Source organism: Cherax quadricarinatus, unplaced genomic scaffold (assembly GCF_038502225.1).
Source record: "Cherax quadricarinatus isolate ZL_2023a unplaced genomic scaffold, ASM3850222v1 Contig12, whole genome shotgun sequence".
NCBI classification, from domain to species: domain Eukaryota; kingdom Metazoa; phylum Arthropoda; class Malacostraca; order Decapoda; family Parastacidae; genus Cherax; species Cherax quadricarinatus.
The window spans coordinates 413,217-439,254 of record NW_027195038.1 but is presented as its reverse complement, the minus strand read 5'-3'; the positions used below and the strand labels follow the sequence as shown (position 1 = coordinate 439,254).

The 26,038-nt window shown below is 40.9% G+C and overlaps 1 long non-coding RNA gene across 1 annotated transcript; it reads right to left on the bottom strand.

Annotated features, from left to right (window-relative positions):
- Positions 1-6,122: 6,122 nt before the first annotated feature.
- LOC128685837 (uncharacterized) lies at positions 6,123-25,893 on the bottom strand. Its single transcript, XR_008406561.2, has 3 exons — positions 25,728-25,893; positions 14,864-14,956; positions 6,123-6,760 (listed from the first exon to the last, which is right to left on the bottom strand). It is a non-coding gene; the product is annotated as an uncharacterized lncRNA (long non-coding RNA).
- Positions 25,894-26,038: the final 145 nt, after the last annotated feature.

Sequence of the window (26,038 nt, the reverse complement as noted above, 5' to 3'; positions counted from 1 at the left end):
TCTCTTCACTATGTGATTAATAACTTCCTCCTCTACTAAAAAAAATTATAAAAGTTTCTAGGTTCAATATACAAGGGTGGACACCCCCCCTCCCCTTCTAACAGTCAAAAATTCACAATGAGGCTTATCCATTATCTACTGTAACTATAGCATATTAACAAAATAATCATTTCAGCCATGATGGGAAACTTACAGCAGTATAATGGAAGAAGTATAGCAGTGAAAGTATAGCAGAGGAAGTATAGTGGTAGAAGTACAGTGGAACCCTGGTTTTCATCCTTAATTTGTTCCAGAAGGTTGGTCGAAATCCAAAATGGACGAAAACCGAAGTAATATTTCCCATAAGAAATAATGTACATGGCATAGATGGTGAGAATATTTTGAGGAACTTTTAAATGTCAACGAAGAAAGGGAAGCGGTAATTTCATGCACTGGCCAGGGAGGTATACCATCTTTTAGGAGTGAAGAAGAACAGGATGTGAGTGTGGGGGAGGTGCATGAGGCATTACGTAGAATGAAAGGGGGTAAAGCAGCTGGAACTGATGGGATCATGACAGAAATCTTAAAAGCAGGGGGGGATATAATGTTGGAGTGGTTGGTATTTTTGTTTAATAAATGTATGAAAGAGGGGAAAGTACCTAGGGATTGGCAGAGAGCATGTTAGTCCCTTTATATAAAGGGAAAGGGGACAAAAGAGATTGTAAAAATTATAGAGGAATAAGTTTACTGAGTATACTAGGAAAAGTGTACGGTAGGGTTATAATTGAAAGAATTAGAGGTAAAACAGAATGTAGGATTGTGGATGAGAAAGATAGTTTCAGAGTGGGTAGGGGATGTATAGATCAAGTGTTTACATTGAAGCATATATGTGAACAGTATTTAGATAAAGGAAGGGAAGCTTTTATTGCATTTATGGATTTAGAAAAGACATATGATAGAGTGGATAGGGGAGCAATGTGGCAGATGTTGCAAGTATATGGAATAGGTGGTAAGTTACTAAATGCTGTAAAGAGTTTTTATGAGGATAGTGAGGCTCAGGTTAGGGTGTGTAGAAGAGAGGGAGACTACTTCCCGGTAAAAGTAGGTCTTAGACAGGGATGTGTAATGTCATCATGGTTGTTTAATATATTTATAGATGAGGTTGTAAAAGAAGTAAATGCTAGGGTGTTCAGGAGAGGGGTGGGATTAAATTATGGGGAATCAAATTCAAAATGGGAATTGACACAGTTGCTTTTTGCTGATGATACTGTGCTTATGGGAGATTCTAATGAAAAATTGCAAAGGTTAGTGGATGAGTTTGGGAGTGTGTGTAAAGGTAGAAAGTTGAAAGTGGACATAGAAAAGAGTCAAGTGATGAGGGTATCAAATGATTTAGATAAAAAAAAAATTGGATATTAAATAGGGGAGGAGGAGTATGGAAGAAGTGAATGTTTTCAGATACTTGGGAGTTGATGTGTCGGCGGATGGATTTATGAAGGATCAGGTTAATCATAGAATTGATGAGGGAAAATAGGTGAGTGGTACAATGAGGTACATGTGGAGACAAAAAAACGTTATCTACGGAGGCAAAGAAGGGAATGTATGAAAGTATAGTAGTACCGACACTCTTATATGGGTGTGAAGCTTGGGTTGCGAATGCAGCAGCGAGGAGGCGGTTGGAGGCAGTGGACCCTCTACTACCATCACTACCACCCTTTACCATCACCACAACCACCCTCTACCACCATCACAACCATAACCACCTTCTACCACCATCACTACCAGTCTCTACTACCATCACTACCACCCTCTACCACCATCACTACCACCCTCTACCACTGTCACTACAACTCTCTACTACCATCACAACCACAACCACCCTCCACCACCACCCTCTACCATCACTACAACCCTCTACTACCAACACAACCACAACCACCCTCTACCACCATCACTACCACCCTCTACTTCCATCACTACCACCCTTTACCACCACAAAAACCACCCTCTACCACCATCACAACCATAACCACCCTCTACCACCATCACTACCACCCTCTACCATCATTACAACCCTCTACTACCATCACAACTACCCTCTACCACCATCACTACCACCCTCTACCAGCATTACTACCACCCTTTGCCACCATCACAACCACCCTCTACCACCATCACAACCACCCTCTGCCACCATCGCAACCCTCCTCTACCACCATCACAACCACCACTGCTACCACCCTTTGCCACCATCACAACCACAACCACCCTCTACCACTATCACTACCACCAACACTACCACCATCACTACCAACCTCTACCACCATTACTACCTTCCTTTGCCACCATCACAACCACCCTCTACCACCATCACAACCACCCTCTGCCACCATCACAACCATCCTCTACCACCATCACTACCACCCTCTACCACCATTACTACCACTAATTACCACCATCACAACCATAACCACCTTCTACCACCATCATTACCCTCATCATAACCACTCTCTACCACCATCACTACCACCCTCTACCACCATCACTACCACCAGTGTTCTGGATGAACACTAGGAGTATTGCTCACTGAACAAGTGACAGAGGCAGACCGAGTCGCACGTGTGAGTGGCCGCATCCTGGGCGGGTGGACGCGTCTGATACAGATGGTTTCTGAACAAAGGTACGAAACCTGGGGTAAAATTTTGCCCAAAAAAGTGGTCGAAATCCAAATTCTATGATATCCACACCGGACGAAATCCGGGGTTCCACTGTATAGTGGAGGAAGTATAGTGGAGGAAGTATAATGGAGGAAGTACAGTGGAGGAAGCATAGTGGAGGAAGTACAGTGGAGGAAGTATAGTGGAGGAAGTATAGTGGAGGAAGCATAGTGGAGGAAGTACAGTGGAGGAAGTACAGTGGAGGAAGTACAGTGGAGGAAGTATAGTGGAGGAAGTATAGTGGAGGAAGTATAGTGGAGGAAGTATAGTGGAGGAAGTATAGTGGAAGAAGCATAGTGGAGGAAGTATAGTGGAGGAAGCATAGTGGAGGAAGCATAGTGGAGGAAGTATAGTGGAGGGAGTATAGTGGAGGAAGCATAGTGGAGGAAGCATAGTGGAGGAAGCATAGTGGAGGAAGTATAGTGGAGGAAGCATAGTGGAGGAAGCATAGTGGAGGAAGCATAGTGGAGGAAGCATAGTGGAGGAAGCATAGTGGAGGAAGCATAGTGGAGGAAGCATAGTGGAGGAAGCATAGTGGAGGAAGTATAGTGGAGGAAGCATAGTGGAGGAAGCATAGTGGAGGAAGCATAGTGGAGGAAGTATAGTGGAGGAAGCATAGTGGAGGAAGCATAGTGGAGGAAGCATAGTGGAGGAAGCATAGTGGAGGAAGTATAGTGGAGGAAGTATAGTGGAGGAAGCATAGTGGAGGAAGTACAGTGGAGGAAGTACAGTGGAGGAAGTATAGTGGAGGAAGTATAGTGGAGGAAGTATAGTGGAGGAAGTATAGTGGAGGAAGTATAGTGGAGGAAGTATAGTGGAGGAAGAATAGTGGAGGAAGTATAGTGGAGGAAGTATAGTGGAGGAAGTATAGTGGAGGAAGTATAGTGGAGGAAGCATAGTGGAGGAAGCATAGTGGAGGAAGCATAGTGGAGGAAGCATAGTGGAGGAAGTATAGTGGAGGAAGCATAGTGGAGGAAGCATAGTGGAGGAAGCATAGTGGAGGAAGCATAGTGGAGGAAGTATAGTGGAGGAAGTATAGTGGAGGAAGCATAGTGGAGGAAGCATAGTGGAGGAAGCATAGTGGAGGAAGCATAGTGGAGGAAGCATAGTGGAGGAAGTATAGTGGAGGAAGCATAGTGGAGGAAGCATAGTGGAGGAAGCATAGTGGAGGAAGCATAGTGGAGGAAGCATAGTGGAGGAAGCATAGTGGAGGAAGCATAGTGGAGGAAGCATAGTGGAGGAAGTATAGTGGAGGAAGTATAGTGGAGGAAGTATAGTGGAAGAAGCATAGTGGAGGAAGTATAGTGGAGGAAGCATAGTGGAGGAAGCATAGTGGAGGAAGCATAGTGGAGGAAGCATAGTGGAGGAAGTATAGTGGAGGAAGCATAGTGGAGGAAGTATAGTGGAGGAAGCATAGTGGAGGAAGTATAGTGGAGGAAGTATAGTGGAGGAAGTATAGTGGAGGAAGTATAGTGGAGGAAGTATAGTGGAGGAAGTATAGTGGAGGAAGTATAGTGGAGGAAGCATAGTGGAGGAAGTATAGTGGAGGAAGTATAGTGGAGGAAGCATAGTGGAGGAAGCATAGTGGAGGAAGCATAGTGGAGGAAGTATAGTGGAGGAAGCATAGTGGAGGAAGCATAGTGGAGGAAGCATAGTGGAGGAAGCATAGTGGAGGAAGTATAGTGGAGGAAGCATAGTGGAGGAAGTATAGTGGAGGAAGCATAGTGGAGGAAGTATAGTGGAGGAAGTATAGTGGAGGAAGTATAGTGGAGGAAGTATAGTGGAGGAAGTATAGTGTACCTTTTGTTCTCAGTCACTTGTGTAGTTCTTGCTATCAGTCACTTGTGTAACTCTCCCTATAAGACATTTAGATGCAGTGGACACCTTTATTTAACAATGAAACTTGACTCACACATCGGGTGTCATCAAGTTGTTCGGAAAATACGTCACAGGAATACATATACAGGTATAAACAAAGGACAAGTTACAGCACTTCTGACACTTGCACATAGCCAAGGACATTTCATGTTAACAAAAGCTTTGTATGTACCATACTTATAAGTTATCCAAGTGTGTGAGAGCCAACTTAATAGTCTGTGGTGTATCATGCAATGTTATCTCACTCCAAGAAAGAACCCTTCTCTTTTTAATGTATTCTTTGCTGACTTGATAAAAGTCTACAATATTTTCTTGGTGTCATTTATTAAGTGCTGGTAATCTTACAATTATTAAGTGTGCCATCAATCTTACAGTTTTAAAGTGTGCTAGTAATCTTACAGTTATTAGGTATATTGGTAATCTTAGTTACTGAGTGTACTGGTAATCTTACAGTTATTATGTTGGTAATCTTACAGTGATTAAGTGTGCTGGCAATCTTGCCCAGTGTTCTTGTATTGAGCTTTCCATCACAAAGTTATTTTGTGGGAAATACTACCATCCCACATCTTTCCTAAAACTTTTGATCTCCAATTATTCAGTAAATTTGGAAATATATCCTAAAAAACATATATTTTGATGAGCTAAGCTTGTGTGGCTGGAAATATTGCCGTCATCATCACTTGTTCTATTTGTTTGTGTTGATTGGATACATGTCTGAAACCTGTACATCTTACTAAGAGTAGATTTATGCAAGAAGTTTTTTAAACAATGAACATAATAGGAATTTTCTTATTTGTGATCCCTCAAATGTAACTTCTGAGAAAATTATTATTAAACTATACACATTAATATCTGAAAGTATTTCATGCAAATATGAACTGATATACATGTATTAAATTATTATTTGTTAAAACACTTTTTAGATATTTTTTCATCAACACAGATTATTCTGACACTAGTTTCAGATTTTCCTATAGTTAATTAACCCAGAAGCTTTTAGGTAGGACTGTATCAATATGGTTTCTCTTAAGTATAAAATCTTTATATCTTATGTGTTTTTGTACAAAGTGTTTTAGAGAAAGCACTGACAACATTTCTATCCTTTATGAGCTGCCATATGTGCCTGAAGATTAGATTTTCTTGAAAACTCTTTTTGGCACTCTGAGCATTTATATGGTCTCTCTCCTCTATGAATTCTCATATGTAGAGACAAAAATGATTTGCACTTAAAGCTTTTCTGACATTCAGAGCACTGGTATGGCTTCTCTCCTGTATGAAATTTTTTATGTTTTAGTAGATCGGGTTTTCTTGAAAATTTCTTGGGACACTCAGAGCAGCTATATGGTTTCTCTCCTGTATGAATTGTCATATGTGCTATTAGGTTAGACTTTCGTGAAAAGTCTTTTTGACACTCTGAGCACTGATATGGTCTATCTCCTCGATGAAGTCTCATATGTAAAGCCAAATATGTTTTACGTATAAAACTTTTTCGACACTCTGAGCACTGATATGGCTTTTCTACTGTTTGAGTGCTCATATTTCTTACCAGTTTTAACTTTTTTTTTTTTTTTTTGGAGTTTTTAATTAGATTCACTTTAATACTCTTTTTAAACACTGAAGATTTGCAAGGTTTTTCAGAATGAACACTGCAATACTAAATGTGATTTCAGTGCAAAGTCAAAGAGTCTTTCACATTACTGATGAATAAGACATATGCAAAACTTTGGCATCTTCATCGCTGAAAGGTGTCACCTGCTCAAAACATTTCTTTTGTCAAATACAGGTGAATAAACACTGTAAATAATGGTAGTAGTTTTGAAGTGATCAGTCTCTGAGTCTTGGTAGGTGTTGGCTAATCCTTCAATGGCATGTGACCAAATCTCACACACTGCTGTCTTGTATGTACTTCCAGACAATACTTTTCTTCAGTGCAAGAAATTATATGACTGATGATCTGTTCTTATATTTTTTGTTTTATCTAAAATGCCAAGGCACTATTTCCTAAGATGACTTTCTTCCAGACAGTTAAGTCTGTAAAACTATGGACGATGAGATAAACTTAAGATTCAAATATAAATGTATTTAAGGTTTTGTCTCTTACGGCTTATCCCTTCATAGCACTTACTGCTGGCAGTATATATCAACCACTGATGTCACAAGAGCTTTTACTGGCTGCTGGCTAGTAACTGTAAAAAAAGATATAACATGAATGATCAGCAGTACCCGAGTGAGAATCTCACGGAGAATCCTGCAATTTTTCAAACTCTTTCTTGCTAAAACTCCAGGAGAGTATAATACATACTGACAACCTCTACAATACATGCTATAAATGAGCTAAAAGTATCAGACACTAATAGATTATCTTAGTTCAGACGTTATGCCAAAAGAAGCCTAATTACAAACAGTATGCGGTAAGTCAGTCTTAGAGTAATTGATACTTTCCACACCAAGACTTACACTAAAATGCTAACAGAAGGAGGAAGAGGTAAGGAAATCAGAGATTTTTTTTTTTTTCAACAAGTTGGCCGTCCCCCACCGAGGCAGGGTGACCCAAAAAAGAAAGAAAATCCCCAAAAAGAAAATACTTTCATCATCATTCCACACTTTCACCACACTCACACATTATCACTGTTTTTGCAGAGGTGCTCAGAATACAACAGTTTAGAAGCATACACATATAAAGATACATAACATATCCCTCCAAACTGCCAATATCTCAAACCCCTCCTTTAAAGTGCAGGCATTGTACTTCCCATTTCCAGGACTCAAGTCCGAGTATATGAAAATAACCGGTTTCCCTGAATCCCTTCGCTAAATATTACCCTGCTCACACTCCAACAGATCGTCAGATCCCACGTACCATTCGTCTCCATTCACTCCTATCTAACACGCTCACGCACACTTGCTGGAAGTCCAAGCCCCTCGCCCACAAAACCTCCTTTACCCCCTCTCTCAAACCCTTTCGAGGATGACCCCTACCCCTCCTTCCTTCCCCTATAGATTTATATCCTTTCCATGTCATTCTACTTTGATCCATTCTCTCTAAATGACCAAACCACCTCAACAACCCTTCTTCTGCCCTCTGACTAATGCTTTTATTAACTCCACACCTTTTCCTAATTTCCACACTCTGAATTTTCTGCATAATATTTACACCACACATTGCCCTTAGACAGGACATCTCCACTGCCTCCAACTGTCTCCTTGCTGCTGCATTTACCACCCAAGCTTCACATCCATATAAGAGTGTTGGTACTACTATACTTTCATACATTCCCTTCTTTGCCTCCATAGATAACGTTTTTTGACTCCACATATACCTCAATGCACCACTCACCTTTTTTCCCTCGTCAATTCTATGATTAACCTCATCCTTCATAAATCCATCCGCCGACACGTCAACTCCCAAGTATCTGAAAACATTCACATCTTCCATACTGCTCCTCCCCAATTTGATATCTAATTTTTCTTTATCTAAATCATTTGATACCCTCATCACCTTACTCTTTTCTATGTTCACTTTCAACTTTCTACCTTTACACACATTCCCAAACTCATCCACTAACCTTTGCAATTTTTCTTTAGAATCTCCCATAAGCACAGTATCATCAGCAAAAAGTAACTGTCAATTCCCATTTTGAATTTGAATCCCCATAATTTAATTCCACCCCTCTCCCGAACACCCTAGCATTTACTTCTTTTACAACCCCATCTATAAATATATTAAACAACCATGGTGACATTACACATCCCTGTCTAAGACCTACTTTTACCGGGAAGTATTCTCCCTCTCTTCTACACACCCTAACCTGAGCCTCACTATCCTCATAAAAACTCTTTACAGCATTTAGTAACTTACCACCTATTCCATATACTTGCAACAACTGCCACATTGCTCCTCTATCCACTCTGTCATATTTTTTTTTTTTTTTCAACAAGTCGGTCGTCTCCCACCGAGGCAGGGTGACCCAAAAAAGAAAGAAAATCCCCAAAAAGAAAATACTTTCATCATCATTCAACACTTTCACCACACTCACACATTATCACTGCTTTTGCAGAGGTGCTCAAAATACAACAGTTTAGAAGCATATACGTATAAAGATACACAACATATCCCTCCAAACAGCCAATATCCCAAACCCCTCCTTTAAAGTGCAGGCAATGTACTTCCCATTTCCAGGACTCAAGTCCGACTATATGAAAATAACCGGTTTCCCTGAATCCCTTCACTAAATATTACCCTGCTCACACTCCAACAGATCGTCAGGTCCCAAGTATCATTCGTCTCCATTCACTCCTATCTAACACGCTCATGCACGCTTGCTGGAAGTCCAAGCCCCTCTGTCATATGCATTTTCTAAATCCATAAATGCAATAAAAACTTTCCTACGTTTATCTAAATACTGTTCACATATATGCTTCAATGTAAACACTTGATCTACACATCCCCTACCCACTCTGAAGCCTCCCTGCTCATTCGCAATCCTATATTCTGTCTTACCTCTAATTCTTTCAATTATAACCCTGCCGTATACTTTTCCTGGTATACTCTGTAAAAATTATAGAGGAATAAGTTTACTATCTCTTTTGTCCCCTTTCCCTTTATACAAAGGGACTATACATGCTCTCCGCCAATCCCTAGGTACCTTCCCCTCTTTCATACATTTATTAAACATAAGTACCAACCACTCCAACACTATATCCCCCCCTGCTTTTAACATTTCTGTCATGATCCCATCAGTTCCAGCTGCTTTACCCCCTTTCATTCTATGTAATGCCTCATGTACCTCCACCACACTTACATTCTGCTCTTCTTCACTCCTAAAAGATGGTATACCTCCCTGGCCAGTGCATGAAATTACCACCTCCCTTTCTTCCTCAACATTTAAAAGTTCCTCAAAATATTCTCGCCATCTACCTAATACCTCCCTCTCCCCATCTACTAACTCCCCTACTCTGTTTTTAACTGACAAATCTATACTTTCCCTAGGCTTTCTTAACTTGTTTAACTCACTCCAAAATTTTTTCTTATTTTCACTAAAATTTCTTGACAGTGCCTCTCCCATTCTATCATCTGCTCTCCTTTTGCACTCTCTCACCACTCTCTTCACCTTTCTTTTACTCTCCATATACTCTGCTCTTCTTATAACACTTCTGCTTTGTAACAACTTCTCATAAGCTACCTTTTTCTCTTTTATCACACCCTTTACTTCATCATTCCACCAATCACTCCTCTTTCCTCCTGCTCCCACCCTCCTATAACCACAAGCTTCTGCCCCACATTGTAATACTGCATTTTTAAAACTATTCCAACCCTCTTCAACCCCCCACTACTCATCTTTGCACTAGACCATCTTTCTGCCAATAGTCGCTTATATCTCACCCGAACTTCCTCCTCCCTTAGTTTATACACTTTCACCTCCCTCTTACTTGTTGTTGCCACCTTCCTCTTTTCCCATCTACCTCTTACTCTAACTGTAGCTACAACTAAATAATGATCCGATATATCAGTTGCCCCTCTATAAACATGTACATCCTGGAGCCTACCCATCAACCTTTTATCCACCAATACATAATCTAACAAACTACTTTCATTACGTGCTACATCATACCTTGTATATTTATTTATCCTCTTTTTCATAAAATATGTATTACTTATTACCAAATTTCTTTCTATACACAGCTCAATTAAAGGCTCCCCATTTACATTTACCCCTGGCACCCCAAATTTACCTACTACTCCCTCCATAACATTTTTACCCACTTTAGCATTGAAATCCCCAACCACCATTACTCTCACACTTGATTCAAAACTCCCCATGCATTCCCTCAACATTTCCCAAAATCTCTCTCTCCTCTACACTTCTCTCTTCTCCAGGTGCATACACGCTTACTATAACTCACTTTTCACATCCAATCTTTATTTTACTCCACATAATCCTTCAGAGTGCAGGCACTGTACTTCCCATCTCCAGGACTCAAGTCCGGCCTGCCGGTTTCCCTGAACCCCTTCATAAATGTTACTTTGCTCACACTCCAACAGCACGTCAAGTATTAAAAACCATTTGTCTCCATTCACTCCTATCAAACACGCTCATGCATACCTGCTGGAAGTCCAAGCCCCTCGCACACAAAACCTCCTTTACCCCCTCTCTCCAACCTTTCCTAGGCCGACCCCTACCCCGCCTTCCTTCCACTACAGACTGATACACTCTTGAAGTCTTTCTGTTTCGCTCCATTCTCTCTACATGTCCGAACCACCTCAACAACCCTTCCTGAGCCCTCTGGACAACAGTTTTGGTAATCCCGCACCTCCTCCTAACTTCCAAACTACGAATTCTCTGCATTATATTCACACCACACATTGCCCTCAGACATGACATCTCCACTGCCTCCAGCCTTCTCCTCGCTGCAACATTCATCACCCATGCTTCACACCCATATAAGAGCGTTGGTAAAACTATACTCTCATACATTCCCCTCTTTGCCTCCAAGGACAAAGTTCTTTGTCTCCACAGACTCCTAAGTGCACCACTCACTCTTTTTCCCTCATCAACTATGATTCATCTCATCTTTCATAGACCCATCCGCTGACACGTCCACTCCCAAATATCTGAATACATTTATTTATTTATTTTATTTATTTATTTATTAATTTGAACATGATACAGAGTAGTACAAATGAATACAGTTAAGTGCAACATGCCAAAGCCCCTTGTATGCAGAGCATTATGGGCAGGTTTAAAATTAACTTAAGATTAACTAAGCAGTGATATATTCAGTGGTAAAACATTATTGTAAACAGATAACAATTAACCCTTAAATGGTCCAAACGTATCTGGAGAGTTTATCTGGAGAGAGTTCCGGGGGTCAACGCCCCCGCGGCCCGGTCTGTGACCAGGCCTCCTTAGGTCAGTGTCCCAGGATGCGACCCACACCAGTCGACAAACACCCAGGTACCCATTTTACTGATGGGGAACATAGACAACAGGTGGAAAGAAACACGTCCAATGTTTCTACTCTGGCTGGGAATCGAACCCAGGCCCTCACCGTGTGAAGCGAGAGCGTTAACCACCAGGCCACCAGAGCCTAGAACTTCTTTTTTTGTTTTACATTTGAAAATGTGTAAAAAAGACTTTTATCTACATTTTTTTGTTGTTATATTTGAAAATATGTAAAAAAAAGTAGATCTACTTTTGTAGCACTACGAATCTGAACGTCGATCTGTTTGGACTGTTTAAGGGTTAAGCACAAATGAGTATTACAAAGACAGGTCATATGGTCATTTACTGTATTGCTGTGCATTCAGTAGAATGGAGTATTCTGTTAGGTACGTAATTAAAAAATAACAAAGTTTGATTGGGTATCAGGTTAAACATTGAGTTTTTGTATAGCGTGAGATGGACACGAGGAACATCAAAGAGTGATCTGTGCCTTGTGTTATGGTCATGTGTTCTATTGAGGTTGGTAAGAAGACGTTTGAAGGGAGGGTTTATATCCGAGTTAAGTGTTCTATGTATGTAATAGGTGCAGTAATAAGTATGGATGTTTTGTATGGTGAGTAGGTTGAGTGTTTTGAATATTGGTGGAGTGTGCTGCCTGTAGTGGGAATTTGTTATCATTCTGACTGCAGCCTTTTGTTGGGTAATTAGTGGTCTGAGATGGTTTATTGTTGTTGAGCCCCATGCACAATTTCCATAGGTGAGATAGGGGTAAATAAGTGAGTGTTATAGGGCCAGGAGGGCTGACTGTGGAACATAGTAACGTATCTTCGATAGTATGCCTACTGTCTTGGAAATTTTCTTGGAAATTTGCCGTGTATGTGTTTGAAATTTGAGTCTATTATCAAGGTGGATTCCTAAGAATTTTCCCTCTGTGAATTTTGTGATAGGTGATCCATTTATCATTATGTTAAGAGGGACATTTGTAGCTCCGTTACCAAACTGAATGAAGTAGGTTTTGTCAATGTTTAGAGTAAGTTTGTTAGTCCTCATCCAGGTAGATATTTTCTGTAATTCGGTATTTACAGTACGTATTGGCTAGCATGACTGGGCTAGGGTGAGAGAAGACGTATGTAGTGTCATCTGCAAATAGTGTGTGTTTAAGTAGTTGCGATGCATTTGGTAGGTCATTTATGTATAGGAGAAAGAGAAGAGGGCCAAAGACACTTCCCTGTGGGACACCAACTGTAATTGGCTGTGCGGAAGAGTTTGCCCCATTTATATCTTTCTTTCAACACACCGGCCGTATCCCACCGAGGCGGGGTGGCCCAAAAGGAAAAACAAAAGTTTCTCCTTTTACATTTAGTAATATATACAGGAGAAGGGGTTACTAGCCCCTTGCTCCCGGCATTTTAGTCGCCTCTTACAACACGCATGGCTTACGGAGGAAGAATTCTGTTCCACTTCCCCATGGAGGTAAGAGGAAATTAACAAGAACAAGAACTAGTAAGAAAATAGAAGAAAACCCAGAGGGGTGTGTGTGTATATATATGCTTGTACATGTATGTGTAGTGTGACCTAAGTGTAAGTAGAAGTAGCAAAATGTACCTGAAACCTTGCATGTTTATGAGACAGAAAAATGGACACCAGCAATCCTACCATCATGTAAAACAATTACAGGCTTTCGTTTTGCACTCACTTGCCCCATTTGTGTAAACATATTGGCTTCTGTTGCTGAGATATGACTTTAGGTAGTTGAGGGAATGCCCTCTTATACCATAGTGTGACAATTTTATATGGAGCAAGTCATGGTCAACTGTATCAAAAGCTTTACGTAAGTCAATGAAGATCCCCAGTAGGACTTCTTTTTTCTCTATTGCAGTGTATATATGTTCTAGTATGTGTATAATAGCATTATTAGTATTTTTATTAGGCCTGAACCCAAAATGACAGGGGGTTGAGTATGTTTTGGGAGATGAGGTAGGAATAGATTCGCTGATGAATTAATTTTTCAAAGATTTTAGAGAGAGGGTGTAAGTTGGATATTGGCCTATAGTTATTCAAGTCTGTTTGGTCTCCTCCTTTATGAATCAGGGTGACCCTTGCTATTTTGAGAACTGTATTTTGAGAACTTACCAGTGTGATGGTCACTGACTAACCTCTCCCACAACAACCTTCTCTTACTTACCAGTGTGATGGTCACTGACTAAAATCTCCCACAACAACCTTCTCTTACTTACCAGTGTGATGGTCACTGACTAAAATCTCCCACAACAACCTTCTCTTACTTACCAGTGTGATGGTCACTGACTGACCTCTCCTACAACAAACAACCTTCTCTTACTTACCAGTGTGATGGTCACTGACTAAAATCTCCCACAACAACCTTCTCTTACTTACCAGTGTGATTGTCACTGACTGACCTCTCCTACAACAAACAACCTTCTCTTACTTACCAGTGTGATGGTCACTGACTAACCTCTCTCACAACAACCTTCCCTTACTTACCAGTGTGATGATCACTGACTGGCCTCTCCCACAGCAACCTTCTCTTACTTATCAGTGTGATGATCACTGACTGACCTCTCCCACAACAACCTTCTCTTACTTACCAGTGATGATCACTGACTAACCTCTCCCACAACGACCTTCTCTTACTTACCAGTGTGATGATCACTGACTGACCTCTGAACTACACCACATGTAATCACCCTTCTTCCAAGTGTGTAAAAGTAACTGACAATATTGAATAAACATTTGTATATACAGCCTCTACTCACTTAGTGATGTACTCATTTACTAACGACTCGGACTTACAAGGGCTCTCTGACCAGTATTCATACCTAAATTATGTATATTAGAGCTGATTTCCTCTATTCTGTTTATTACAATATAGAGTACACTACTGTATAAACATTTAAAAATATATCAGAAATATTATAAATGGTGCAAAGGTGACATTAAAACATTATCAAAGATGGTTGACACAAACCATTATACTATGCTCCTCACTTAGTGACAAATTCGTTTACTAACGTGATCTCAGGAACGGAACTCCCTCGTTAGGCGAGGAGAGGCTGTATAGCAAATTATTGTTTTCTTAATGGGCTCTATATATTATCAAGAACTGGTAATAAAATACAGAATACTGTATTCAGATATGATAAAAAGGCTACAATAATATACAGCATTTATTAATATCCATCATAATAAAAGTTCATAAAATAAAGGAAACCTTTGTTTACTGGCACTTTCAAAAGTGACATAAAAAAAAGAGACAGTTTTATAAAAAAAAAAAAAAACTACAGTACACAACAAAATGAAGAGAAAATATTTTTAGTGTCTTACCAAAGATGTTTTACTCTTGGATGGCGGCTATAAAGTCGACTCAACTGGTCATAACTTTAGCTCCAGGACTTCTACCTCTTTCAGTTTATAAATCTGTAATAAAAACTATTATGAAATAACTACACAAGTATTGTCCCACTAACAAAAGTACAGTATCTGCAGTTTCTGTTATCACAGTTTATTGTGGCCTGAAAATAACTGTTAATTTTGCTTAATAATGTCCTCAAAGTGCAAAAGAAGTGATGGTAGCAGTTCTTCAAAGCTTAAGAGAAGCTGAGAGATGCTTCACATCAGGGAAAAGTGATAATTATCCACTAACTGTGCATAATTTATTAATTAAACTCCATAAAAGGTATGTACAGGTCTTATATATAGGGTTCACTACCATCTGCAGTTTCAGTATCCTTGGCAGGTCCTTGGAATGTATCTCCCGCAGATACGGGAGTCCTACTGTATACATTTCTTATAAAATTATGTGATATTTATTTCATACTTCACCAGAAGCTCCTGGTTATGCAGAGCATTTTGGCCAGAAGTAACTAAAGCTTTAGATAAGGCTAAAGAGGTCTTTGTGGCATTTATGGATTTGGAAAAAGCGTATGACAGGGTGGATAGGGGGGCAATGTGGCAGATGTTGCAAGTGTATGGTGTAGGAGGTAGGTTACTGAAAGCAGTGAAGAGTTTTTACGAGGATAGTGAGGCTCAAGTTAGAGTATGTAGGAAAGAGGGAAATTATTTCCCAGTAAAAGTAGGCCTTAGACAAGGATGTGTGATGTCACCGTGGTTGTTTAATATATTTATAGATGGGGTTGTAAGAGAAGTAAATGCGAGGGTCTTGACAAGAGGCGTGGAGTTAAAAGATAAAGAATCACACACAAAGTGGGAGTTGTCACAGCTGCTCTTTGCTGATGACACTGTGCTCTTGGGAGATTCTGAAGAGAAGTTGCAGAGATTGGTGGATGAATTTGGTAGGGTGTGCAAAAGAAGAAAATTAAAGGTGAATACAGGAAAGAGTAAGGTTATGAGGATAACAAAAAGATTAGGTGATGAAAGATTGAATATCAGATTGGAGGGAGAGAGTATGGAGGAGGTGAATGTATTCAGATATTTGGGAGTGGACGTGTCAGCGGATGGGTCTATGAAAGATGAGGTGAATCATAGAATTGATGAGGGAAAAAGAGTGAGTGGTGCACTTAGGAGTCTGTGGAAACAAAGAACTTTGTCCTTGGAGGCAAAGAGGGGAATGTATGAGAGTATAGTTTTACCAACGCTCTTATATGGGTGTGAAGCGTGGGTGATGAATGTTGCAGCGAGGAGAAGGCTGGAGGCAGTGGAGATGTCATGTCTGAGGGCAATGTGTGGTGTGAATATAATGCAGAGAATTCGTAGTTTGGAAGTTAGGAGGAGGTGCGGGATTACCAAAACTGTTGTCCAGAGGGCTGAGGAAGGGTTGTTGAGGTGGTTCGGACATGTAGAGAGAATGGAGCGAAACAGAATGACTTCAAGAGTGTATCAGTCTGTAGTGGAAGGAAGGCGGGGTAGGGGTCGGCCTAGGAAAGGTTGGAGAGATGGGGTAAAGGAGGTTTTGTGTGCGAGGGGCTTGGACTTCCAGCAGGTATGCATGAGCGTGTTTGATAGGAGTGAATGGAGACAAATGGTTTTTAATACTTGACGTGCTGTTGGAGTGTGAGCAAAGTAACATTTATGAAGGGGTTCAGGGAAACCGGCAGGCCGGACTTGAGTCCTGGAGATGGGAAGTACAGTGCCTGCACTCTGAAGGAGGGGTGTTAATGTTGCAGTTTAAAAACTGTAGTGTAAAGCACCCTTCTGGCAAGACAGTGATGGAGTGAATGATGGTGAAAGTTTTTCTTTTTCGGGCCACCCTGCCTTGGTGGGAATCGGCCAGTGTGATAATAAAAAATAACTAAAGCTTAAAACTATTGCCTATTGTATAACTGTATAAATTATCTCAATGCTAACTTGAACTGGCTAGAGTTGTTTGACGATTTTTGTTTTTAACACATCAACTGTTTCCCACCAAGGCACGGTGACCCGAAAAAGAAAAAAACGCTTTCATCATAACTCTACTTCTATAAAGTACAATACAGTACATTATACAATTAGGGTAATTAACATATAGAAACTATTTTTTAGAAAGCCCCTTATTGAGTTTAGGAGCTTCACTAAGTAAAGTAAAAATTTATAATGCTAGTACACCTGATGTCCACGTTTGCCTAGCAGTAAAATAGGTACCTGGGTGTTAGTCAACTGGTGTGGGTTGCATCCTGGAGTACCTGGAGAAGGTTTCAGGGGTCAACGCCCCCATGGCCCGGTCGGAGACCAGGCCTCGTGGTGGATCAGGGTCTGATCAACCAGGCTGTTACTGCTGGCCACACATAGAATGACATACGAACCACAGTCTGGCAGATCAGGTACTGACTTTAGGTGCCTGTGCAGTACCTTCTTGAAGACAGCCAGGGGTCTTGAAGACAGCCAGGGGTCTTGAAGACAAACAGGGGTCTTGAAGACAAACAGGGGTCTTGAAGACAAACAGGGGTCTTGAAGACAACCAGGGGTCTTGAAGACAAACAGGGGTCTTGAAGACAAACAGGGGTCTTGAAGACAAACAGGGGTCTTGAAGACAAACAGGGGTCTTGAAGACAAACAATGGTCTTGAAGACAGCCAGGGGTCTATTGGTAATCCCCCTTATGTATGCTGGGAGGCAGTTGAACAGTCTTGGGCTCCTGACACTAGTGTTGTCCTGGGACAAAATTGACCTAATTTCTCAGAATTGCTCATCATAACAAGTGCCTTCCTATATATATTGTATTATGTCAGTGATGTCAGCTATGGTGTGTATACCTTGTACATGTACTTGTAGAAATAAAAACTAGTATTATTATACTATTATGATTATTATACTGAGCAATTAACAACTCTAGATATGAAGGTTGAAGAGGCAATCAAGGACTGGAATCAGAACATGCACATTCGACTGAATGAATACCTTGATTTCCAAGACGACAAAACTGAACAAGATAAGTTGTCTGATGCAGTTATAATAAACAGTCCACACATTCCTAGTGACATAACTCAAGAACAGTGCAAAGAAACTGCTATCAGGATAATACAGGACCATGTACAAGTTATCGTGCAAAACAATGAAATCAAAGAAACATGTTTGTTAGGAAAACAAGGTAGTAAACACAGTATCATGATCAGACTTCATTCATATGATAAAAAAAAGGACCTAATTAAATCAGCAATTACAATGAAAAATGGAGTGTACATCAACGAGTGTCTAATGAGAAAACGTCAAAACCTTCTGTTCAGGTTGAGAAAACTTAAACAGGAAAACAAAATACATCAGTGTTTCACTCGAGATGGGAAAATACTAATTAGAAAAACATCAACAGGACAACAATACACCATCTCAAATGAACATGATTTCTCTACCTTCCTTAGAAAAGCTGACATTTCTGTAACAGATTAGATAAGTGTCCTTAACACATATATACATATGGTGCATATAGTGTATGTTACTATTATTGTGCATTATTATTATTTACTATTACATTATTGTGCATTATTGTTTTTTCTTTTACTAGCTAATACCAGCTACCTCAAATACAGTAAGGCCCCGCTTTACGGCGTTTCGCCTTACGGCATTCCGTTAATACGGTGATGTCAAATTATGACCAAAATTTGCTATAAGGCAAGCAATCTTTCAAATATGGCACCCCCAACCGGTTTGTTTACATTTTCCGTGACCACATCTATTATGTCAGGAAACTTTCCAAAATTTCAAGTGTTTTAAAGTTACTGCATATTTTATATGTACTCTGATAATTATACTTATGTGTACCTGTACCTAAATATACTTACACATTGTGCTGGTGTGCAGGTACACATTAAAATCACTAAGTCTCTCTCTACTCATGACGCCAATACTACCTAATAATAATCACTCTTGGTCATACTAAATGTCTTATTTTACATCAATATAGGCATTTTCATTAATCCATCTATGATATTTTCCTCAAAATTATATTTTTTTTTTATTATCACACTGGCCGATTCCCACCAAGGCAGGGTGGCCCGAAAAAGAAAAACTTTCACCATCATTCACTCCATCACTGTCTTGCCAGAGGGGTGCTTTACACTACAGTTTTTAAACTGCAACATTAACACCCCTCCTTCAGAGTGCAGGCACTGTACTTCCCATCTCCAGGACTCAAGTCCGGCCTGCCGGTTTCCCTGAACCCCTTCATAAATGTTACTTTGCTCACACTCCAACAGCACGTCAAGTATTAAAAACCATTTGTCTCCATTCACTCCTATCAAACACGCTCACGCATGCCTGCTGGAAGTCCAAACCCCTCAAAATTATATATGAAACCCATTACATAGCATATGTAGGTGTTTTATCTCCGTTATGCGCGCCGTGAAGGTTCTCTGTACATTTTCTAGGTCAGCAATTTCACCTACCTTGAAAGGAGCTGTTAGTGTCCAGCAATATTCCAGCCTAGATAAAACAAGTGACCTGAAGAGTGTCATCATGGGCTTAGCATCCCTAGTTTTGAAGGTTCTCATTATCCATCCTGTCATTTTTCTAGCAGATGCGATTGATACAATGTTATGGTCCTTGAAGGTGAGATCCTCCGACACGATCACTCCCAGGTCTTTGACGTTGGTGTTTCGCTCTATTTTGTGGCCAGAATTTGTTTTGTACTCTGATGAAGATTTAATTTCTTCGTGTTTACCATATCTGAGTACGTAATTGAAATTTCTCATCGTTGAACCTCATATTGTTTTCTGCAGCCCACTGAAAGATTTGGTTGATGTCCGCCTGGAGCCTTGCAGTGTCTGCAATGGAAGACACTGTCATGCAGATTCGGGTGTCATCTGCAAAGGAAGACACGGTGCTGTGGCTGACATCCTTGTCTATGTCAGATATGAGGATGAGGAACAAGATGGGAGCGAGTACTGTGCCTTGTGGAACAGAGCTTTTCACCATAGCTGCCTCGGACTTTACTCTGTTGACTACTACTCTGTGTTCTGTTAGTGAGGAAATTATAGATCCATCAACCGACTTTTCCTTTAGCACGCATTTTGTGCGCTATTACGCCATGGTCACACTTGTCGAAGGCTTTTGCAAAGTCTGTATATATTACATCTGCATTTTTTTTGTCTTCTAGTGCATCTAGGACCTTGTCGTAGTGATCCAATAGTTGAGACAGACAGGAGCGACCTGTTCTAAACCCATGTTGCACTGGGTTGTGTAATTTATGGGTTTCTAGATGGGTGGTGATCTTGCTTCTTAGGACCCTTTCAAAGATTTTTATGATAGGGGATGTTAGTGCTATCCGTCTGTAGTTCTTTGCTATTGCTTTACTGCCCCCTTTGCGGAGTGGGGGTATGTCTGTTGTTTTTAGTAACTGTGGGACGACCCCCGTGTCCATGCTCCCTCTCCATAGGATGGTAAAAGCTCGTGATAGGGGCTTCTTGCAGTTCTTGATGAACACGGAGTTCCATGAGTCTGGCCCTGGGGCAGAGTACATTGGCATGTCATTTATTGCCTGTTCGAAGTCATTTGGCATCAGGATAACATCAGATAGGCTTGTGTTAACCAAATTCTGTGGCTCTCTCATAAAAAATTCATTTTGATCTCAGTCTGGTTAGCGGCTTGCTAAAAACTGAGTCACATTGGGACTTGAGTAGCTCACTCATTTCCTTGCTGTCATCTGTGTAGGACCCATCTTGTTTAAGTAGGGGCCCAATACTGGACATTGTTCTCGACTTTGATTTGGCATAGGAGAAGAAATACTTTGGGTTTCTTTCGATTTCATTTATGGCTTTTAGTTCTTCCCGCGATTCCTGACTCCTGTAAGATTCCTTTAGTTTAAGTTCGATGCTTGCTATTTCTCTGACCAGTGTCTCCCTACGCATATCAGATATATTGACCTCTTTTAGCCGCTCTGTTATTCTTTTCCGTCACCTGTAAAGGGAGCGCCTCTCTCTTTCTATTATACATCTACTCCTCCTTTTTCTTAGAGGAATAAGCCTTGTGCATACATCGAGTGCCACTGAGTTAATGTGTTCTAGGCATAAGTTGGGGGTCTGTGTTGCTTAGTATATCTTCCCAGCTTATATCGGTTAGGACTTGGTTTACTTGGTCCAACTTTATGTTTTTGTTATTGAAGTTGAATTTGGTGAATGCTCCCTCGTGACTAATCTCATTATGTTGGTCTGGGGCTCCACGCATACATGTCTGAACCTCAATTATGTTGTGATCTGAGTACATGTATATTGTTTTTGATATGGTGACATTTTGCATCAGATCATCATTGTTAGTGAAGATGAGGTCTAGTGTATTCTCCAGTCTAGTAGGCTCTATTATTTGCTAGTTTAAATTGATTTTGTGCAGAGATTTAAAAGCTCGTCTGAGTGAGAGTTTTCATCAGAGCTGCCTCCTGGTGTTATTACTGCAACAATATTATTTGCTATATTCCTCCATTTTAGGTGCCTTAAGTTGAAATCCCCCAGGAGCAAGATGTTGGGTGCAGGAGCTGGCAGATTTTCCAGACAGTGGTCAATTTTTAACAGCTGTTCCTGGAATTGCTTGGATGTTGCGTCCGGAGGCATGTAGACTACCACAATGACTAGGTTTTGGTTCTCGATCTTTACTGCTAAAACTTCCACTACATCATTTGAGGCATTAAGCAGTTCTGTGCAAACAAGTGACTCTGCAATGTACAGGCCAACCCCCCCCTTTTGCCTATTCACTCTGTCGCATGTGTATAGGTTGTAACCTGGGATCCATATTTCGTTGTCCAAGTGATCCTTTATGTGGGTCTCAGTGAAAGCTGCGAACATTGCCTTTGCCTCTGCAAGCAGAGGCTTTAGACCCAGTATATTTGCAAAGAAGAATGTCATCGGACTGGTGGTATTGTTGGTACTGGGGAGGGGATTTTTTTTTCCGGAATTAGTATCTTTATCTGTTGGTTTGGAGTGGAGGCCATCGACTGTGGTTCCACTGCAGGAATGGCTGGATTTGGTGTACGATTTCTGCCATTTCCTGCCAGTTTTTTTCCTTCCTGGCACTAAAAAACCTCTCCCTCTTGAGTGGCTGTGGCTACCCAGGTTTTCCCATGGCCTGGATGTTTTGTATCTTTTTGTCCCCTTTAGATGATGTGCCTGGCAATTTAAGTTATAGCACAGTCTTTCCTGTACTGAAGAGGTACACATTTCAGGGTGAAAAAGCTTACAGGAAGGGAGTTTGCATTTTCCTGTTGCCATATGGGCACGGCATTTTCTAGGGTGGTCATAGTTGCACGTCCCATCTGTTTTTCCAGATTTCCCATGTCTGCAGATACCAAGTGCATAATATGTGCACAGGCTTGGTTTCCATTTGCCTTGGGTTTCTGTGACTGTATTCCCTGTTGGTGTATGTTTACCTGTCTTATTCCTATCCTCCCTAGCACCAACAATGGCGTTCCCACCAGTTGTTTTTGGTAATATATCCTCACTATTGCTAGTGGAGTCCTCTTGTTTGCTATTTCCTGTGGTATTTCTAGTTTGCAATATTGGTTTTATCTTATCTTTGACTACACTTTGTTTTCCCACTACGGCTCCTGTCTCCCATGAGGTCATTTATATGCAGTCCTTCCTGCGTATAATTCCCGACTACCTGGACAAAATCTCCAGCTTCACCATTACTGTCTCCCAGGACAGCACCTCCAGCTTCACCATTACTGTCTCCCAGGACAGCACCTCCAGCTTCACCATTACTGTCTCCCAGGACAGCACCTCCAGCTTCACCATTACTGTCTCCCAGGACAGCACCTCCAGCTTCACCATTACTGTCTCCCAGGACAGCACCTCCAGCTTCACCATTACTGTCTCCCAGGACAGCACCTCCAGCTTCACCATTACTGTCTCCCAGGACAGCACCTCCAGCTTCACCATTACTGTCTCCCAGGACAGCACCTCCAGCTTCACCATTACTGTCTCCCAGGACAGCACCTCCAGCTTCACCATTACTGTCTCCCAGGACAGCACCTCCAGCTTCACCATTACTGTCTCCCAGGACAGCACCTCCAGCTTCACCATTACTGTCTACCAATTTAAGAGTCAATTTAAGACTCTTCTCAAAAGCCACTTAATCACCCTAGACTAAATGCTAAATACTCCGTACACACTTACTCACCTATGTACTCCCACTTCATAACTGAAACAATCACTTTGAACCTTTTATCCATTGTTGACAGGAATATAATTGAATCATTGTTTTCACAAAAGCATTTTCGAATATAAATATATCTGTCTTATACAAATTTTGATTCACTTATAATTAATAATCTACTGTACAACTATGAAATAATTACTATCCTACTGTACAACTATGATATACTCCTTAGTATTAAGTAGACTGTAAGCCAATAATGTTAAGTTGGGCCATAATGCCTAGGCATAATAGAGGTTCTCTTTGTATTACAACCCACTATTGTAAATACAAAATCTCAATGTACTGTTTGCAAAGACATTAAATAAATAAATAAATAAATAAATAAGTACAATTACCATACATAGTGCAAATTACCTATGAGAACCCTTCAAGAAAGTCCAAGTGACTTATTTCCTCGTTCGTAGTTATGTGCACCTCGTCTGTATTTTACGTGCACCTGGTCCGTACTTACCTGCACCTGGTCCGTACTTACCTGCACCTGGTCTGTACTTACCTGCACCTGGTCCGTACTTACCTGCACCTGGTCCGTACTTACCTGCACCTGGTCCGTACTTACCTGCACCTGGTCTGTACTTACGTGCACCTGGTCCGTACTTACGTGCACCTGGTCTGTACTTACGTGCACCTGGTCCGTACTTACGTGCACCTGGTCCATACTTACCTGAACCTAGTCCGTACTTACCTGCACCTGGTCCGTACTTACGTGCACCTGGTCCGTACTTACGTGCACCTGGTCCGTACTTACATGCACCTGGTCCATACTTACGTGCACCTGGTCCATACTTACATGCACCTAGTCCATACTTACATGCACCTAGTCCGTACTTACATGCACCTGGTCTGTACTTACATGCACCTAGTCCATACTTACATGCACCTAGTCCATACTTACATGCACCTGGTCCGTACTTACATGCACCTGGTCCGTACTTACATGCACCTAGTCCATACTTACATGCACCTAGTCCATACTTACATGCACCTAGTCCGTACTTACATACCCATTCTCTTTGCTGATGACACGACTTATGTCATCTCTCACCCTAATCTTGCCACCCTCAACACCATTGTGAATGAGGAGCTGATTAAAATATCGACTTGGATGACAGCCAATAAACTTACGCTTAACACTGACAAAACCTACTATATTATGTTTGGTAGCAGAGCAGGAGATGCTCAAATTAACATTAAGATTGACAACACTCTAATTACCAGAAATAATGGGGGCAAATTCCTAGGCTTATACCTTGACAACAACCTGAATTTCAGCACCCATATCCAGCATATAACCAAAAAAGTATCCAAAACGGTTGGGATCCTCTCCAAGATACGATACTACGTGCCGCAAAATGCCCTTCTCACACTATACCACTCACTTATTTATCCATACCTCACCTATGCTATTTGTGCTTGGGGATCAACTGCAGCAACACACCTAAAGCCAATAATAACCCAACAAAAAGCTGCAGTAAGAATAATCACTAAATCCCATCCCTGGCAACACCCCCCCCCCCACTCTTCATAGACCTAAACTTACTCCCAGTTCAGTACATCCACACTTACTACTGTGCAATCTACATCTACAGGGCCTTAAACTCTAATATCAACCTTGACCTAAAACGCTTTCTTGATAGTTGTGACAGAACCCACAGGCATAACACCAGACACAAACATCTCTACGACATTCCCCGTGTCCGACTAAACCTTTACAAAAATTCAATGTATGTCAAAGGCCCTAAAATCTGGAATACCCTACCTGAGAACTCTAGAACTGCAGACACATTCATCACCTTCAAAACTACCATTAGAAAACATCTTATCTCCCTGATACACCCCGTCAACTAACTATACGAATACCACCTGGTGGTTCACACTTACACTCACTCACTCATTTGACCATAAACAGAAATATTAATCTCAATCTTAAAATAATGAATCCTATGATACTCCAATACTGAAACTATGTACTGTGCCAAAACAAAAGCATTCACATTGCTAAACTCACAAACTAGTATTTAGTCACTTAGCCATAATACCAACTTACCTCATAATTTGTAATATTTTACAATTAAGAATAAAACTAAGTCTGCCCGAAATGCCTAGCCATGCTAGGTGTTCTAGTGGTACACTCTGTAATCACAATTTTACTAGTAAGTAAGTAAATTTATTCAGGTATACACAAATACAGTTACATAGAATTATCATACATAGCAACATATGTGTAAAGTACCTGGGATAACCCAAAAAAGTCAGACAGAGTGACTTATTTCCATTGGGGTCCTTTACTACATGTAAACCACACAATAACCAAATTTCTGTTAACTCAGCATTGTAATCCTTATAGAGAATAAACTTTGAATTGAATACACCTAGTCCGTACTTACATGCACCTAGTCCGTACTTACATGTACCTAGTCCGTACTTACATGCACCTAGTCCGTACTTACATGCACCTAGTCCGTACTTACATGCACCTAGTCCGTACTTACATGCACCTAGTCCGTACTTACATGCACCTAGTCCGTACTTACATGTACCTAGTCCGTACTTACATGCACCTAGTCCGTACTTACATGCACCTAGTCCGTACTTACGTGCACCTAGTCCGTACTTACATGCACCTAGTCCGTACTTGAACGCTTCTCGTGGTAGTTTACTTAATGGTGTAGATGACAGCACAAATATCCAGTACAAGAAGTGACATAATAAAAACTACAAGTTATCTTAACTCTTGTTGTGATAATATTGTTGTTGAAGTTGGATGTAAAGGTTGTTATAACTAGTGGAGCCGTTAGCCATTTACCGTCACTTGATACAGTAACCACCTGGGGGACCATAGTAACCACCTGGGAGACCATAGTAACCACCTGGGGGACCATAGTAACCACCTGGGAGACCATAGTAACCACCTGGGAGGCCATAGTAA